The sequence below is a fragment of the Sarcophilus harrisii genome, chromosome 1 (genome assembly GCF_902635505.1).
Source record: "Sarcophilus harrisii chromosome 1, mSarHar1.11, whole genome shotgun sequence".
NCBI lineage: Eukaryota > Metazoa > Chordata > Mammalia > Dasyuromorphia > Dasyuridae > Sarcophilus > Sarcophilus harrisii.
The window spans coordinates 474,740,289-474,761,170 of record NC_045426.1 but is presented as its reverse complement, the minus strand read 5'-3'; the positions used below and the strand labels follow the sequence as shown (position 1 = coordinate 474,761,170).

Here is a 20,882-nt window from a genome sequence, read left to right as displayed (position 1 = left end):
CCATTCGAATTTAAGTTCCTTGCGAGCAAGGATTATATTTTTCCTTTCTTTGAATTCCCATAATTTAGCACAGTGCCTGGCACAGAGTAGGCACTTAAAGTTATTGATTAATTCACTCATATGAGGGATCTTTCATATAATAAAAACTTAATTAATGTCTGTGTTAGCACTATACTGTTATGCCTTTTTGGTTTGGTGCCAGAATACAATCTACTAGGAGAGAAAACTTATGGAACTTTGAAATCTGCAGCATATGCTTTATGACATAAATATTCTGAATTATTTACCCCAAAGATAAAAAGTCGTCATCATTTTTTGTTTAAGGTGCAAGTTAAATGAGTTGATGGCTGTACTGGAATGTTTACTTCTACCAGATCTGATGTAGCTAAGTAAGTACAGGGATGGAGAAATGTTCACCTTAATACCTAAGTTTTTGCAAATACTTTGAAATATTAAATGGTATCAAGAATGAGTGAAAGATGCTTCAGCAACTTATTTGAATATTATTTCTTTATGTCACCTTGGCTGTTAAATTCTTAATGGATGTAGGTGGTAGAGGAAAAGGGACACAAGAGCAACATGATTTCACTCACCTAGAAGTTGCACTCCATTGCATTTTATGTGGAATTCCTACCTATTTTCATAGAAATCTTTTTGACAAAGTTGATCCTTTCTTCATTTCAGAAAATTAGGAGCTGAAAGGATTGTTTTAAATGTTCCTAAAAAGCCCACAAACCCCACCTGTCTCCAGCTAGTGTCTCTTAAGTAGCACCTAGCAAAGCATTCAGAACATGTAGGGTTGTCAAGTCTTAGTGGTAGGCAAGCCTGCACTAGTGGTTAGTACATTTATGTAGTGTCCACATATTTTGACAAACATTCTGCATACTTATCTTGCTGGGGAGCACCCACAGAATGAGGTAATGAGTTCTTATTTCACAAGTTTTAGGCTCAGGACCAATCACCTCTGTTCATTTGAAGTGGAAAATATGATATGGACTTGAGAAAAAAATGGTTGTCTGATGGCAGCAATAATTACTTATTGAGAAATCTTTGTGAATGTGTGTGTTTGTGTGTGTGTGTGTGTGAAGCAGAGATAAAACCATACCCTTTGCTATGCATAATTTTCTGTTTTAAACACTGTAGAAAAATATCCACTATGAGTTAATGTTTGAAAGCTTTCTTTAGAACCCTTTTAGTTGCATCGCTGACCTCACCATGATGCTTGACAGATTTTTTTCTCATTCTGTAATAACACAGGCAGAACCTTATATAGCTGTGGTACATTTCTTCAATATACTAATATTTAAACATAATGATTTCATAAAGCCTTTGTATTATTGTCACACAAATTTCAATCGGCCCAATCAACAGGTATTTATCAAGCAGTTACTATATACTCTGGTAATCATTGGGAATGTAAAATGAGCAGAAAAATAGTTCCTGCCCTCAAAGAAAAAACTTACATTATTATATGGGTAGAAAAAACATAAAAGGAAACTAAAAAAGGGGTTATGGTACCAATGTAAAGTCATGATAGAAACAGTGCACAGAGTCAAGAGTTCAGTGGCGAGAGGAATGAATATTTCATCAAAACTGATTAAAACTGTTCTAGAAAAAACTAGCCAGTCAGAAGAAGAGATCACAGGGTACTTTTAGAATGGGGTATACAGGGTTAGAGTCAGGATATTGTAGCATTATACACTTTTTAGTTTTATCTGCATTATTAATATTTCTCCATCACTTTCTTAAGTCTACGCATCATCAAAACAATAAATGAAGCTTTGGTTTGCTGATTTCTAAGGTGTGTTGATCATTCTCAAAATTTGACAATTGACTCTCATGGGCCAGGTCAAACTGGTTGTATTACACTTGTGAATAGAGTGAATTTGTAGGGTAATGATTTTCCTATGGAATGATTGTAATAAAGTTGTTTAGCCTTGCCATGATAGAAACAATCTGTAAGGAATATTTAAAGACAAATTGAATTGATTTATATTTGATAGGGATTCAGTGCTGTTAGTTCTCGGCAGAATTGTAGGGAGGGCAGAGTGATGGCATTGTGGTTTCAAGCACTAACATTTGGTGTGAGTGCTAACAACATTAGCATTTCTTTTCAACATAAACACTACTGAACTTAGCACCTGATTAGCACCTAAACAGAGAGTGACCAGGTAGATTCTTTCTTTTCCCCAATGTTGATTTCCACTGGAATTGCAGTTGAATCTCTTTCTTGGCCTACCTACATCCTATCTCTTCCCACTTAGGTGACAATTATGGCATTTGTTTTTCTGTCACAGGTCAATATCCAAAGATCTCTGGCTACAAACTAGATTTTCTTCCTAAAAAGTTTATCTAAGGGCTCATTTTGTATTGCTTGATTTAGGTGCCAAAATTTCTGGCTCTAGGAATAACTACAGGACATTATTTATCTAGCATGTCACAATAGATCTTTTCCCATTCCATTTGTCAGGGGATGTGAAATGATTACATCAAATTGTAGTATACTTACTCTAAGGCAAAACATAGATACTTTTAATGTTATTTAAATTTTTTTAAATATCTATAACCTAAGTTATTCAGGTTTCAAAGTACACTAAAGCTTTTGACAAAGATGTGAGGCCAAAAAAATGGTTTAGAAGGAGAATGCCATAGGGAGTGATGGAACAGTAGGAGCTTACAATCACTTAAAATAATTAAAGAGCTATATATTTTGGAGCTAAAACAGTTAGGATTGATGAGGAAGTTATGACTATAATGAACTGAGGATAATGGGGAACCCTAATATGGAGGGAGATAAATTTTTTTTACATTATTTTCCTGACTGGATAGTAAACTTGCTAAGATCAGGAACAACATATTATTGAATATAGCTCCAAACATTGAATCTTACATATAGCAACATAGAACTATAGACTTAGAGTTGGTAGTGGAGCAGGAATATTGTCCATTGCTCTTATTTTATCATAAAAAATAAAATAAACCTTGAGGCACACACAGTAACAGAAAAGTAACTTGTTCAGGGGTACATAGTAATCTGCAGAGCTTGCAAATCTGGAAGCCTTTGATCTAGATTCTAAATACAATACTACAATATTATATCATACTGCCTCACATAGTAGGCATGTAGTAAATATTTGTTGGATTCCTTCCTTCTTTAGTATGACTCTACCCCTATTTGTATGGACCTGGTGCTTTTTTATGATATGACACCTGGACAAGAGCAATTGTTTAAAATGAACTGATATGTGATGGATTTCCCCAAAGTTTCCATAAAAGCAAAATATTTTTGAATGCTAGAGCCTACTGGGAGACAGTCATTATATCAATATAACATATTATTAGATCCACTAAAGTGGAGATTAAGACTGTATTGCACTTAAGTTCTTATGTGAGGAAAATTCCCATTTAGTCCAAAAATTAATTGGAATCATGCCATGACAAACATTATAGGATTGACTTTTTAGCAGATCAAATGATATTTTAGGATTGACTTTTTAGCAGATCAAATGATATTTTCAATAGCATAATCTTTATGTATGGAAGAATGTTTATAATATGACATCATGCTCTTACTCTAGGCATATTACAAATCTCTTCTGGCAGTTGTGCTAATAGGAAATTAAATATTTTGTTATCTATGTGATTATAGTTAATTTAAGCTCAATTTTACTAATATCCTTCAATAAGTAAGGCATCTAATAGATATAAAACTCTTGGAAGTTACTGGCAGATTGGATGGCTGAGTAGGAGAAGGTTGTTGATCATAAACTGATAGCTAGTAATTCATATAATCTGATCAGTCCATCCCACATACTTGAACTGCATCCCTTTCCATCTCTGATTTGAGCTCTAAAGAAAAAGAAGAGTTTTAAAAGCATGGCAATAAATTTAGAAATCATTAGCTTATCCTGGAAGAGATAGCTTATTGAAACAGGCAGAGCTGCATATGGGAAATGTATATAGTATGCCATATCTTCCTTCCTTCCTTCCAACATGGCCACACCATTGTCTATGGCAAAGTTTCTTCCCCCCCCCCCCCTTTTTTAATTATAGCTTTTAATTTACAAGATATATGCATGGGTAATTTTTCAGCATTGACAACCGCAAAACCTTTTGTTCCAACTTTTCCCCTCCTTCTCCCCACCCCTTCCCCCAGATGGCAGGTTGACCAATACATGTTAAATATGTTAAAGTATAAGTTAAATACAATATATGTATATATGTCCAAACAGTTATTTTGCGTACAAAAAGAATCACACTTTGAAATAGTGTACAATTAGACAGTGAAGGAAATCAAAAATGCAAGTGGACAAAAATAGAGGGATTGGGAATTCTATGTCATGGTTCATAGTCATCTCCCAGAGTTATTTCGCTGAGTGTAGCTGGTTCAATTCATTCCTGCTCCATTGGAACTGATTTGGTTCATATTATTGTTGAAGAGAGCCACATCCATCAGAATTAATCATCATATAGTATTGTTGTTGAAGTATATAATGATCTCCTGGTCCTGCTCATTTCACTCAGCATCGGTTCATGTACGTCTCTCCAGGATGGCAAAGTTTCTTAAATTGTGTCACAGACCCAATATAAGATAATTGAATGTAGGATCTCCCAAAATTTGGGAAGAATAAAAGTTATCAATAGGGAGGATTTGGGGAAGGTGATAGAATAGGTAGATAAATTTCATGCTTGTCAGATTTACCTCACAAACAACAAATATGAGCATTAGGGAGAACATAGACTAGTGAAAAATCAAAAATATCTGGGCAGAATAGGGGTCCTCCAGGCAAACCCAAGAAGGTCGGAAGAAAGAGCCCAGACCAGGGATTAACCAGTATGTACTCCACACATCTGCAGGACAGCTCTGTAGAAACACTTAGTGGAGAAACCTGGAGCTAGCTGACTTTGGCTGAAGCCTCAGCAGGAACCACAAAAACTTTCAGCTTCTGGACAGTATGAAGAATCGTGGGTCCGATTCCTGGAAGATTGAAGGAGCTTCAGCTGATCAGGAATGCCAGGCCCAGCTGTGCTGCAGACACAGCCCTGGATAAGAAGGAACTGGCACACCCATTGCATAGGCAGTGGAGGGACAGATGGTACAGACTCCAGACACTTGCAGGAAAGTAGAGTTAATGGTTAGGGATTCCAGGTCAGACAAGAGAACTGAAATGAAGCTAGAGGCACCATTACAATTAGAGGGGAGTTTACTAAAACTTATTTAAAAAAAACAACCAGTAAAGAAGAACCCAACTTATTATGATAAAAAGGAAGACCCAAATTCATCTTCAGAGGAAGATACTGAAGTAAAAGAAAAAAAAATTCTACTCCAAAGAGTAATGTTAAATGGCTACCTACCCAGACAGAATTTATAGAATATTTGAAAAGAGAATTTAAAAATCAAATGAGAGAAATTGAGGAAAAACTAAAAATCCAAGAAAAAACAAGATTATGAAAAAAAGTTACCCAACTAGAAAAGGAGATCCAGAGTCTTAAAGACAAAAATAACTCTTTGAAAATTAGAGTTGAGCAAAGGGATACCAGTAAAGGTATAAGAGACCAAGAAATAACAAAACATAATATAAAGAATGAAAAAATAGAACAAAATATGAAACAAGAAAAACAGTAGATCTGGAGAAGAGATCAAGAAGAGAAAATATAAGAATAATAAGGACTACCTGAAAGCTATGACCTAAAAAAGAACTTTGACACAATAATGCATGAAATAATCCAAGAAAATTGTCTTGGAATGGTAGAATATGAGGCGAAAGTAGAAATAGGAAAAGTAAAACCCCAAACCACTGATCACTACCTCAAACTCCTTTGTGGAAAACACATAAGAATATTATTGCCAATTTCAAAACCCCCAGATAAAAGAGAAAAATTTGCAAAAAGCAAGATAAAACAATTCAAATATGCTGGATCTACAGTTAGAATTGTAAAGGACTTGGAAGCAATTGCAATATAAGACTGCAGGTACTGGAATCATAAATACTAGCACACAAAAGAACTAGGCCTGTGGCCAAAATATATCGTACCCAGCAAAATTATCCATAGTACTGAATGAAAAAAAAAGGACATTCAGTGAATCTGCAAATTTTTAGGACTTTCAACCAAATTCAATATAAAATTTAACATATAAGAGCCAATATTCAAGATTAATTTCAAGAAAGTTAAATATTAACAAATTATTTTTTTTACATAAAAATGTATACCATATATTTAAGATTGATATCAGCAATTGGGTAGCCCAAAAGAAAGATTGGGGTAGAACTGAGTATGATCTGACTCTAAAAAGCAAAACTGCTTAGGAAAAGGTAAAAATAGTAATTATGTTATACAAATGAGGTGCAGAAGAAGAATACAAGCAGAGGCATTAGAGGGGAGAAAAGTTCTGAAAACCTATTCACATTGGGAATGGGTTGAATAGGCAACACTATATACCACAAAGGGTATAGCATCCTCCAAAATCTATAAAGAAATAAGGGGGAAGGTATGGACAGAGAGGGAAGCAAAAGGGTGGGGGGAGAAGGTAAGGGAGGGGAACCACGAAAGAGGAGGGGAAGAGAGAGGTTAAGTAATAACAAAACAGTTTAAGAAACAATTAAAATAGAAGAGTTAGCAGGGATAGGAAAGAAGAGATATGTACAAACACTACAACAAGGATAGGGAGAAGAATTTATTTTTAAAAAAGTAATCATTGATCTCAGACAAAATCAAACTTAGATTCAATCAAGAGAGAGCTATATTGTATGTCAGTCATACTAATCTTATTTTAGATAAATGTTTACATGTAAAGATGCATATGGGTAAAGCTTGTGTGTGTATGTATATATGTATGCATTTTGCTCTATGTATATGTGTATATAGATATATGTATATGTGTGTGGGCTTGTGGGTGGCTATGAATGTATATGAATATGTGGGGGAGAATGTGTATGTGTATGTAAATATTTAAATATAAATATATGTGTACTTAACTATACCCTTCTTGATGGAGGTAGGGGGAAGAAAGGGGAAAAAAAATAAAGTAAAAAAATGAGTTCAGAGAAAAAAAGAACAACTTTCAAGGAAGCAAAGAAAAAATAGATATTTATGAATATAATTTCTTCTACTATTATATATTCTTTCTTGAATAGGTAATTTCTCATTATATATTTTGAATCCTCCCTGTTGTTCTGCTGGACACATGCTAATGTTCTATTATTTTCTGTTTTCTTTTGTTTTGTTTTCCTTTTCTGTTTCTTTTTTTCTATTTTTTTTTTTAAATAAACAGAAAGAAAGAAATAAAAGATAAGGAGAAAAAAGATTTTGCATAGTGAGGACCTTTTTTGGAATTCATGTTAAACTATAGTTGAATTGACTATAATAAAATATCTAAGTAATGAGAAATAAAACAGCAAAAGGTTTCAAATATTCCACCAAAATTTAACTCTTTATGAAAAAAATAAATCCATCTCATTATTCAAATTTGCTTTTGTTTTTCATAAATCATAAAATTAGATGTATACCAAAGAATTGTTTTAAAATAAATTTCTTTATAATTTATTATCACTAAATATTCAATTTGTACATTTCTTTTATATACCTATTTGCTCAGAGTTGCTTAAAAATTTCTCAGTGAAAACAGGTTGTAAGTGAAAAAAAACTTATGAAGGCCTAATTTATGGTAGATAGATTCAGGCATCTAGGCATAATTACTGACAGACATTAGGATAGCCTGAGTTGCCTTCTCACATTTGATTGCCTTTATAGCTCATTTTCTTCCTTTTGAATGCATGTGGATTTGTTAATTTGTGAAAGGAATAAGATTACAATATGGATGACTCATAGTGAAAGTGGAATATAGACATTTGCTACATACAGATAGGTTAATTAAAGTCATGTAAGAGAATGATGAATGAATTGAGGAGTCAGATTGGTTGTTATCCTTTGTTATAAATAAAATATTAAAGAAATACATTGATGGCATTTTCCTTTTCCTCACCAGTTTTATATTCATCTAACACATACACATATTATGTTGGCTACCCCCCATATAACACAAACAAACAAATAAAAACCAACAAAAGATAATAGGCAGAAAAAATAAACATAATGAAAGGAAACATGGCCTAGTAATTTCACTTACCACTTGAATTATTAGGACTAAAAACTTTTTATATAAGTTTTTTATATAAAGTTTTCTGAAGTCAAAGTACTGCTCAAAGTCCTGGGCACTAAGAATTATAGTACTTATGAAGCCCTAATTAAATACAAACATCTGACTTTTAGAAAATAAAATCTAAAATATCCTGCAGGTGTGCTATATACACTTCCTAACCATAATGATCTTTTTATACTCCTTTTAAAGTTATGAGAAATCTGAACTGATATTTTTTTTCTGTTTTCTCATATTCATGTATCTGAAACCTGTAGACCAACCAGGAGCAGATAATTGAAGATTTTCAGTGTTTGTTAATCACTGATGACATGCTTTGGAAGTACTCAAAACAAAGGTAAACACCAGTGTTACTTTGCAAGGAAATGTCTGAGTTCAATAGACAAAACAATGAGATATAAACTTTGTCAAAGCCAAGTATATTAGAGGTAAAAGATTTCTTAGTCATTATTCTGATGACTCATAACATGGGGGAAAGGACACTGTCAAATGAATGATTTTTATGACTAATATTTGATTAGCATTATTATGAAAATTTGTAATAAACAAATATCCATTTGCACTATTGGGAAATATTGAATCTTAGCATTGTCTGTGACTAGCTAAACTCCAAACAAATTTTCCAAGTGTCAGGAATAAGTGAGGGTCAAACTGTAACATAGCATGGACTAAAGGAGGTGAAATTGTTATATCACATGGTTTGGGGGAGTAATCTTCCATAATTCCTTAGCTCCTGCCAAGAACAGGTGCACACACTACAATCAAACTTAAACAGATTCTTCTGCCAATGTTCTGCCAAAGTTATTGATATACTCAGGTCATGATAAACTTATTAGAAGAGAAATAATGGGATGACAGTTCTGAAAAAAAAAGTTGTATTAAGATAAGTTCTGAAGAATAGTTGTATTATGCAAAAGTTATTTTTATATAACTATAAAGTGTTCTTGCTGATTTTTTTTATATCACAGGCTACTATGCTCTGGGTTTTTCAATTTCTATCTTTTCAATAAATTGTATTATTTCAAAGATTGTCTCTATATAGGTGTATTTCTACCTAACAATTTTATGTAATTGGCAGGATTCCCAGGTATTAGAGGAGCAGCGAGCAATCTCCCTTTGGATATTTATGAGAATTTTCTAGCAGGTAGGAAACTTCAACTTTCTACAAAGTCTCCTAGTTGGGATTCTACTAATTGTCTGGTCCCTTAGGAAGTAAAGACCTGTGAAGAAATTGGAGATTAAATTTGGTAAAACTAGAAAATGTATAGCATGAGACCTAAAGAGATCTGGCTTGGATTTCTACTGATTAACAGGGCAGAGAAAAATGGGAAGCCCATATGTTGCTGGCAGAAATATCTTATTATAATAATAACTAGATCAATTTTTTTTATCAAGTCCATATCATTACTAAAGTATTTCAATTCAGGAGTACCTTATTAACATGGGCCAAAATTCTATCCAAACATACTCCACCCCCAAAACAGAAAGCACATAGTAACCAAATTGATGGGTTTTTTTTTTCAAGGAATTTCAAAAATATTCCTTCTGTTTTACAGAATATGAATTACACTACAAATTTCTTCCCAACAGATTAAGAACAACCCAAAAATGCAACTCATTTCAATAAAAGATCCTATTTAAATAAAGAGCTCAATGACACTGAGCTTTTACTTGTTTCTTTTCTTGCTTCATTGTCTTTAGTTTTTAGTTTTTTATTTTAGTTTTGCTTTCTGACCATCCAAAATATTCTTATTTGTTAGACATCTAATACTTATCCCAAAAATACCTATAATACATTTGCTTTGGATATGTGGTTTTTAAAAATCTTGTTAGATAAACCAGATTTCATTCTTCAAATGAGCCTTCCTCCAGTCATCACAAATCTGGGCTTCCATAAGTATAAACATTCCAGATATTACAGTGATGAGAATATAGCCAATGTATTTAGAAAAATAAGGCATTATCAAAAAGACAGAAAGAATCTCCAACTAATATCTCACTTTATCATTAAGAAAAAAGAAGAAAGCGAGACTGGTGACTTTACATAGTCCTACCTCACTTAAATCTAGTTCACTTTCATATCATGGCATCTCTTCCCTGATGTTATGGTTAACATAGAGAGCAAAGCATAAACCAACCACAAGAAAAGAAGAGAAATTAGATAAAGGAGGTAGATCTGCACATCAGTTTGTTCAAGATTTGGGCTGTCAATAAGTTTCTTATTCCTATGACTTCTTTTATAACTTCAGTACCTTCTAACATGGTCTTTTCAGTAAGCGATACACATTCTGCTTTCTTTTCCATTAGTTGAAGACTTCAAATCCTTGTTTACCTTTACTTAGAAGGAATCTTAGTTTGGATGGCAAAAAATTCCACAAGGGTTTTATGATTCATCTGCTATCTTTTCTAGATTTAGCAGGAAAATGTAAAGAACTATTATCTTAAGAGCAAGAAAAGACTGGGGACTTTTTCTTTTCTGTGAAAGTTTCAAAGCTTTAAAAATATGTTCTCATCATTGTGTTCTTAATTCTGGCCAAATTGGGAATAAATACAAAGAGAGAAAGAGATAAGAAAGAGATCCTTTCCCTTTTTACAGAAATTTATAGCATTGCAAGCTAAATAGAGGCTGGATTTGTGTACTGAAAGGAAATCTGTTTACTAAATTGTGTTGAAAATTTGAAAGGTCCTAGTGGAATTTGGGGGTTGTAGCCCTCTTGGACTAAGGAACATATAAACAGCAGACCCTTCTATCACTCTTTCTTCCCAAGAGAATGACATATTTATGGTTTTAGTGTAAGAGAAGAAGGGGATTTCACTGACTAGAGAATAAACAGAACTGAAGCCGTTTAAAGTTTTATCTCCAGTGAAGTCTACAAGCGAGCAAGGAAAAAAAAAATGGCTTTGCAGTCTTAAAGCATTCTCTAGTACTTAAGAGGCACCCGTTATTGTCTCTTCTTCCTATTTTGGAAGAAGGGAAGATTGTTTAATGATCTGGGAATAAGTAAAATCTCATTTTAAAAATTTTGCGAATTATTTGGTGGAATTTAATTGCTTAGGTAAAGAAACAAAATAAACCAAAAAGAATTTGAATAAATTTTGCAAAGTTCTTAGGAAACTGAATTGGAAAAATTTTCCTGACAAGATGAGAAACTGTATGTAAACTTTGATGTTTTTATTTTGGGCAAAGTATAAGGTTTTCATTTCAGTTAATTTACCTCATATAATAAAACTTGTTATAGCTGAAATTTTAGCAAAGTAAATATTGCACAGGAGTATAAGTCAAGTTTCATATCTCATTTTATAAAACAATAGGAAGATTATAAAATTATTACTCTATATTGAAATACTACTGACTTATGCTTCAGATAGTTGAGGTTTAATTTTGAGATTTCTCATGATCTCCATGATGTATTTCACCAAGTTTGAGGTTCACATCAGTGTAGAAAAGGAGGGGATTTTAATTTTTTTTTAATTTTAAAATTTAGCAACTTAATATTTGAATTTATTGGTCTTTAATAAATTAAAGAACATTCAATCTATTCTGGTCTCTTGATTGTAGTTAATATAGAATGCCCAAATTGCTAGATGAAGGAAATTAATTTCTAGGTAAGATAATTCATAAATGCATTCAACTTGATGTAATTTGTCAGGCAATAAATTTCATATCTTGTTTCATGGTTTAGATCCATAAATTGTTTTATGTTGTTGTTATGCTCCTGAGCATTTGCATTATGATTTTTGGAAACCACTGTATAAAAATGCTATTAATTTGAAAAATCATACCTACAGTATACTGCATATTGGATTAGTATCTCTTTTTATATGAATGCTGTGAAATTATCAATTCAAGTGCTTACTAATTAGAGACTTTCTGTCTTTATGGTTTATATGTCTTAAGTATTTAATTGGATATATTTTGCCTTGAATTATATCATAATGATAATCACTTAGTTTGGGAAAAGTTAAAAAAAATCCTTGTAAATTTTCATTATCTGTAAAGTTCTTGGAGGTTTGCCCAGGTTATCTGGATTTTTGACTTGGGCAAGATCATAAAGTCTTACTAGCTGTGTGAAAAAACTCCAACATTATGTGACTATAGGAAAATTGTGTGATGATCAACTGTTACATACTTAGCTCTTCATAGCAATTCAGTGATCCAAGACAGTTTCAATAAACATTGGATGACTGATGCCATCCTTATCCAGAGAGAGAACTATGGAGCCTGAATGCAAATTGAAGAATACTATTTTCACCTATTTTTGTTTGTTTTGTTTTGCTTTTTCTTTATTGTGGTTTTTTCTTTTCCAATGTGGCTAATATGGACATATATTAAAAATGAATGTAACTATATAACTTTTATAAGATTTCTTGCTAACATGGGGAGAAGGGAGATAAGAGAGGAAGGGAAACAAATTTGGAACTCAAAATTTTATAAAAATGAAAAGTTGAAAACCATCTTTATGTGTAATTGGAAAAACAATATGCTGTTAAATATTTTTTTAAAAAGAAGTCAAAAAGATCTTAAGGAAAAAGACTATATGATTAACAAAACCTTGTCAAATTTTTGTCTCAGAATATCATTAAAAAAGAAAGGAAAAAATTAAATGTAAGAATGCTTTTGTGAATATCTTATATGTACTTAACAAGTACTGAAGATAAATGTTATTTATTGTTAACTAACTGTGAATAGTAACAAAAAGAAAAAAATATCTTTTTTTTTTTAAATTTGGAACTTTCTGTGTGAGGTGTGAGTAAAATTTGATGTATCCTGAATTTTAAATCTGAGTATAACTCTTTCAAATTATTGTTAACCAAGTAATCAGTTATTCAGGAGAAATGTCATGAACTCCTCAAAGAAATTATTATCTGAAACTGGATATGGGGAGATAGCAAAATTGAGAAGATGCCTTATAAAGGAATGAAAAGATCCTCTTGAATCTGTTTTACCAACCATTTTCTTTTTGAACAGTAATGTTTGCCATTGTTGATTCTGGGTTCAACTTTCATACTTCATAATTTTACAACTCTGTTATATGATTGGCTATTCCAAAATGTATATATGACTTTTACTTGAAATCAAAAAAAGAGCTAAGAGAATTTAGTCTAGATATACCTATATTAGGTCAATCTATGATTTTATGTTTTGACTAAGGGAAATCTTTATACTGTTACAAACATAGCTATCCTCTTTTTAATAATAAAGTTTCTTACTATGGAAGAGAACTGCAAATGTTTATAATGGATTCTATTGGTACAATCATATAGTGTCCCAAATCATTATAATAAGAAGCAAGAAATGATATGAGAATAATATATCTTCAAAGGGGAGATATGATAGAGATATGTGTAATATAGATGTAGAAGCTATAATTTTTAATTGATTAATAAATTTCACTTTGGTAAAAACAAGATTAGACTGTTTCCATTTGAAAATTAAGATATGTGATTAGTTTTCAAATTTTCATTAGGTAAAAATACATATTACAAGGACTCATGATAGCTACAATTCTATCAATATTCTTAAAACTTTTGCTGTTGTGCTCATTAAAAACAGCTTTCAAAAGGTTAAACCATGTGAAAAACAAAGAAAAAGACCAAGTACAATGATGGTCTTGAATAATCAATTTTATATTTTATTTTGGGGACAAGAAAGGACAGTTAAATTTCTTTCAGAAGTCTGGAGAAACTTACATGAACTGATGCTAAATAAAGTGAGTAGAACCAAGAGAACATTGTCCCTGTCAACAAGAAGATATGTGATTATCAGTTCTGATGGACTTGACTCTTTTCAGCAATGAGGTAATCCAGGCCAATTCCAATAGATTTGTGATGGAGAGAGCCATCTGCATTCAGAGAGAAGATTATGGGGTTCAAATGTGGTTCACAACATAGTATTTTCACTTTTTGGTTGTTGTTTGCTTGTTTTTTTCTCATTTTTCCCTTCACCTTAATCTGATTTTTCTTGTGCAACATGAAAAATGTGGATATATATATATATATATATATATATATATAATGAATATCACATGTTTAACATATATTGGATTACTTACTGTATAAGGGAGAAGGGTGGGAGAGAGGGAGGGAGAAAAATTTGGAATATAAGGGTTTTCAAAGTGAATGTGAATGTTGAAAACTCTCTTTGCATGTATTTTGAAAATAAAAGAGCTATTATTAAAAAAGAATAGAGATTTGAGAATATCAAAGTTTAAAAAAAATAAATTTCTTTCAGTTTCATTTGAATATGCAAAGCTACTTTTCTACTAAAATGCCTCAATACACAAACTTTGGATATGTTTTAGTAACTATCAAAGTCTCAAGAAGTTAGATTGGAAGATTTCACGTATAGAATTGTTTTATTTAGTTGTCAAGAAATTTTTAAATAATGATTTTTTTTAAGTGCAAAGAGAAAGTTAAATGTTATTAAGGACCATAGTTGGGTAAAGGGGCAGGTCAATTCTCTGAGAATCAAAGGAAAGAGGAGAAAGGTTAGACTATGCAACAGCCTCTCAGTGGGGGAGGTCAGAGAACAGCAGCTGCCTCTCAGTCTCCTGGTATCATCCTCTCACACAAGGAGATCCATTCTGCAGGTCTGGGTTGGATCTCCAGCAGCCACTGTCAGGTGGCTCCCGTGTTACAACAAAATGTTACTTATCAATATATTTCAAAAATATATTTGAGGTACATATATTTTATGTACACACATTGGGAAAAGAGAAAGGAAAGCTTATGGGTCTCAGAATGAACAGAAATAGAGCATATTGTCAAAATACATAAGTCAGGAACTGTTCAATGAGATTTTTAAAGCATTAACTTCATACTCAGAAAAACTGAGTGACTCATAAAATGTTATCATTCTCTACAAGCAATACATTTTTATGATTTTACAAAAAGAGAAACTCCTAAAAATCTAGTAGCTTACATTTCTAAGGTGATAATCCATGGACAGAAAATATAGAATATAGCATACTTTCTTATTCAGCTAGAAATTGATGCTTGCCCTAAGTAAAGAACCAAAGATTATTCTCCTCCTTTTCTTAATACAAAATAGTTAAATATAGGTTCATTAAAAATAAAAGGTATCTTGTGTAACAAGAAATGACAAGCAGGATGATTTAAAAAAAAACTTGAAAAGACTTATAAGAACTGATGCAAAGTATAATAAACAGAACTATGAGAATGTTGTATATGATAACATCAATATTATTTGATGCAAATTGTGAATGTCTTTTTCTCAGCAATGTAATTGTCCAAGACAGTACCAAAGGACTAATGATGAAGTATATTATCCACTTTCAGAGAAAGAATTGGTATTAATTGAATACAGACTGAAGCATGCTATTTTTAGCTTTTTTCTCTTATTTTTGAGTTGTCTTGTACAAAATGATTAATATGGAAATTTTTACATAAAAAACCCAAATCACATAATCTTAAAACATTTAGCATTAGTAGATTTGTCTCAAATTGTGAAACTCATAGTTAAATAGACTGATTATCCAAAGCATTTCAATATGTGCAAGACAGTTAAAGGGTGTTAAACTAAAAAAGAAGTCTGTAATGTGACTTTAATTGCATGATTAAAGAACCAGTTTTCAAATTTTCGAACTGGAGGGTTAGCAATAATAAGGAATGGGTTTTAAGTATTGCAGCTACATTTTTAAAAAGCTCCAAATCATTGAAAAACATCTTATTTTGAGAGATTTTTTAAGTGGTAAAAATTTTCTGTTTGAGCTTTCTCTGTCTCTTTATCACTCTCTCTTTTTCTGTCTGCTTCAGTTACCCTCTCTCCAGTATTGAAAGGCAGAAGGATTTGTTTTATAAAGTCAGGTCATCTGGGTTATTTTAAAGAATCATCTTCTTCTATTCTTTAGATAGTATTATTTGTCCATGTATAAGGTACCGGTAAAGACAGAACAAATGATATGTGAAAATGGAAATTCTCCAAACTTCCAGATGACTTAAAAGTAGCTTAATTTAAAGATATTCTTATAGCTTTGATGAGCAATGTTAAAGTGTCCTGGAATTTGGAAAGTGGATCTGCTTGAATAAAGACCATGGCGAATTTGTACTAAAAAAAGTTCATGCCAGAGTCTGTTAACAACTGACAGCCAAATTAAAGATAGTGAGATGGTCATTTAGGGACATATGTCTCTGAGCTTGAGTAGGTCAAAGTGAACAAATTATGAAGAGTGGTCAAGGACAGACCCTTCTGACATAGAATTTCCAAGGGAAAAATGTTTCCTAGTAGCAGATGACTTCATGAAGTGAATCCAAGAAAACAGAATAAGAAACCCATTGTTCAAATGGACATTTACTTAATGTGACATATATGGTTTTTGTTTGTTTGCCCAAACTGTTAATATTATTCAGCAACTAGATTTCAACAGAGAGTTAGGGAAAAATATTTTAAGGGCTATTATCTCAAATACAATAGTATTCAAAATTTTATGATTCATTCTATTATTATATTAGTTGTGTCAGTACGGTGCTACTCTGGACATGCTGGTTAAATAAACATCTAAAACAGGGCAATTGCAAGGCAGCAGGATACTTCAGAAGATTTGACTTCTCTTACGTTTATGGTATTATAAAATACTGCCCAAATGGGGAATTTGTGAGGAATAGGTGAAGATTAAATTATAATAGCATGTTTTTTTGTGAGTCATCTTCTATAATTCCTTAGCCACTGCTAAAAACAGGTGCATGTACTGGAAACAAATCTGCACATATTATTCTGCCAATGTTCTCCCAACAATATCAATGCACTTAGGTCATCATAAACGTACCAACGGACAAATGTTTGCTGTTGTTATTTAGTTGTTTGAGTTGTTTGGTTGTTTCACTTGTGTCCAACTCTTCATGACTCCATTTAGGATTTTCTTGGCAAAGATACTAGATGGTTTGCCATTTTCTTCTCATTTTTTTAGATGAGGCAACTGAGACAAAACTATGTGACTTTCTCAGGGTTACATAGCTAGGAAGTATCTGATGCCTAATTTGAATGCACAATCTTCCTGAATACAGATCTGGTATTCTAGGCATTGTACCATCTAGGTACCTGAATAATAGGATGGAAATTCTGAAAAATAGTTGTGTTGAAATAAATTATGAAAAATAGCTATATTATATATGAGTTATTTTAGATAACTGTATAAGAAGATTTAAAAAAATTTTTTTTTTACTGATTTCTCTTTGTAGTTTCTCATGTTACCAATATTCTAGATGCTCACTCTTACTTTTTTCAATATCCTCTTTGTTATTTCAAAGATTATTTCCAAGTAGGTTCATTTCAACCTGACAACTATATAAATACAGTATTCAAACACTGGAAAGAAGTGGTGCCATATAATAGGAGGAATTCTGTGTTCCTCCTTATGAGATTCTGTTCTGTTCACTAATCTTGTCACTTACCACTTCCAAACACAAGTCATCTTATACTCCTCCCAATATTGCCCTTGAGTTCTGAGAAATTTTTGGGACTTATATTCCCTCACTTTTGGAAAGGGATACTTAAGTGTTATGATTATTTAAAAAGAAAAATTAGTTTCCTAATTTTAATTTTTTTCTGAAAATATAGAAGAAAAATGTGTAAATCTCTTTTCTCTTAATCACAAAAAATACTTAGAATGGATCTTGAGCTTGTTTGTTTATAGTATAACATTCTCTTAGTTTTCTTGTGATTGGACAATAACAGAAATTACCCAATCTGGCACAACTTTACAGGGAAAAGCCTTTTCTCTTGTTGCTTATAAAATTTATTGTTTAGTATCAAAATTGTAAAAGTTTATCATTTATACACTTTGGAATTTTTAATATGTCTATTTCATGGTGGTTATCCCTATATTTATTTGATTAGTATTTTGTATCCTATATTCAAAAGTTTTTATTAGTTTACCTATATTATTTTTCTGCCATAGTGTCTTCATGTTAAAAAAAAGTATCATGGGCTTCTGGGAGACCTGTGGTCCCTAAGTTATCTATGTACACCTGTCTTCTGCAACAAGTATTTTGGCTTATAGAAAATTTCTTATTTTTTTTAATTTTGCAACCCTCTTGTGGTTCCATTTGATCATCTCTGGTTTCCCTTCTTAATGTTGGTCACATGTTGGACCAATATTCCACTGCTGATCAGAATGAATAATGACCCGATAAAAGCAAAAGATAATTATTGAAGGAAAGTGTGCTGTCCACTGGTATTTTTGTGATATCAAGAAAAACTGAGGAAAAACCTTAGCAAATTGAGTAGATTTCCTGCAGTGAATTAATAGTAGGACATGAATGAATGAAAAATAATTTATTAATGATAATTATTATTTTGTGTGAAACATTGGACTAAGCACTGAAAATACAAATACTAAAGTAAAAAACTATTGTCTCTCAAGGGACTTGTCACCCAGTACAAAAAAATAACACATATTAAGTTGTAGCCAGAAATGGCTACTTAAGTCCAACAAGTTACAAGGATGTTGAATGGATATGAAAGAGATTATTTTGACATATCCTCTCCAGTAATCATGGTAAAGTAGACTTGATCATTATTATTGATTCTAAAGCTAAAGATTAGTATTTAATATCTTCATATGTTTAAAAGAAAGTGTGGAGGAGATAATTATAGTACTTACTTGCCAGGTTGTGAGGATCAAATGACATAATAATTGCAAAGCACTTAACACAATTCCAATAGTGAACATTATATAAATATTAGTGATGATGATAATGATGAATGAATGAAGGTCCCAAGAATGATGGCAAGGCAGTGGAAACAGTAGTTGGAAGATTAGGGCGTGAAGTAAAACATGGTGGCTAGATCTTGTTTTAAATAGGGATCTAGGAAAGACAGCCAAAATCAGTACAACAGGATTCCAGGATATAGTCTCTGGTGTGAACAATAAGTTGTTGAGGAGGATATGGTTGAAATGCATGGAAAGATACAGAGAACTGGAAAACAGAGGTTCATAACCTTGATTTTATTCTCTCTTGCTTAGCCCACATAATAATCAGTTGCCAAACCTTATAATTTCTTTTTTTTTTTTTTCCAAATTTTGCCTACATTCTTTTTTCTCCATTCACACAGCCATATAGTTTAGACTCTAAAGCGGGTCCTCAAACTTTTTAAATAGGGGGCCAGTTCACTGTCCCTCAGATTGTTGGAGGGCTGGACTATAGTAAAAACAAAAACTTTGTTTTGTGGGCCTTTAAATAAAGAAACTTCATACCCCTGGGTGAGGGGAATAAATGTCCTCAGCTGCCACATCTGGCCCACAGGCCATAGTTTGAGGACCCCTGGTAGAGCATCATCATCTTTTAATTCATCTTCCTCTAATTTTTTCTTATTCCAATACATTCTTCACAAAAGGTGATTATGGTACACCCTCACTCAGTAAATTTCAGTGATTCTTTATTATGTCTAGCATCAACTAAAAAAGTACTTTGGCATTCACAGTTCCCCACAGTATAACTTTAGAGCCCATCTCTCATTTTGCAGATGAGCAAACTAAGGCCCCAAAAGTTTAACTAACTTGTTCAAAGTTAAATAGATAAATAATATCTGAAAAATGATTTGAAGGGCTTCTTATTCCAAGTCTGAGGCAGTCAATTTATTTCATTTTAGGACAACTTTAACTGTTAGGAAGTTCTTTTTATTTATTTTTTTTTACACGTAAATGCTCAAATAAATCTCTGATGCAATCAATTTAGATGATTCTTCTAACTATGCATCAATTAATTAACAAACATTTATGAAGAGCTTATAATATTCCAGATACTCTGTTAAGTGTTGGGATAAAAGAAAAGAAAAACAAAAACAAAAGCAGAATTTGGCTATCCTGGGACTTTACATTCTAATTGTGAGAAAACATATGTATATCTGAACATAATGATAAATATAAAGTAATTACATGTTAATCTTAGAGGACATGGCACTATCAGTTAGGAGTGCCAGGGAAGAGCTCTGTCAGGAGATAGTGATCAAGTTACAAAGTTTTACAAGTTACACGTTTTAAAAAGCCAGATTGAAGAAATCATTTGAAATATAGAGATCCAGCCAGTATAAAGCCAGAAAGCTGGATGATGCTTGAGTAATAGCAAGTATACCAGAGGAGATGAAACATATAATATATAAAAGACAATAGAATGTATTAATATTAGAACGGTAGGAAGCAACCATGTTTTGAAAACCATAGAAAAAATGTGCTTTATGTTTCTGATTTCCCATGAAATTTCATGTATTATTGAGAGTCTCAGTAGTCACGTCTCTTACTTTTTTCAGTATTTGAGACATTTCGCCTCCACTAAGTGACAAATTCTTCAAGGGAAATTAAGTATTGTTATCATGATCATTATTTTCTTGAATATTAACTCTCATTTAATCATTTTTGGTCTGTTATTTCCAGTGCATTTTTTTTCTTGGCAACTAACAAAAACTAAAAAAATGAGCAGCTTTTGGCTTCCCTCTGATTAGTTTTCATAATCCCATCCACCTTAGTAAACACCCTATTTCTTTGATATTTCTTTGTTTCCTAATACAGCTAAATTACTTTTCATTGTCCTTGTTTTCTCTAACTAGCCTAAGGTTATTATAAGCTTTTGTATTTCTGATACTATTTTTCTGGCACTTTATTCTTCTTGTGTATTCATCTTCTGTTATGCAGCCTACATTTCATTCATCTATATATCACAGAACAAGAAGATAGATAGTATGGTGAACAGTATTGTGCAACCAATC

The 20,882-nt window shown here is 32.1% G+C and overlaps 1 long non-coding RNA gene across 3 annotated transcripts in view; it reads left to right on the top strand.

Moving 5' to 3' along the window:
- The window catches only part of LOC116420584, a 189,819-nt gene that overhangs the window by 1,797 nt on the left and 167,140 nt on the right, over window positions 1–20,882 (top strand). For 2 of the 3 annotated variants that reach the window (XR_004230953.1, XR_004230952.1), the window contains exons 2-4: window positions 325–389; window positions 8,416–8,495; window positions 9,237–9,302. This is a non-coding gene — a long non-coding RNA (uncharacterized LOC116420584). The remainder of the gene's footprint in view (window positions 1–324; window positions 390–8,415; window positions 8,496–9,236; window positions 9,303–20,882) is intronic. The other variant, XR_004230954.1, reaches the window with a different exon arrangement.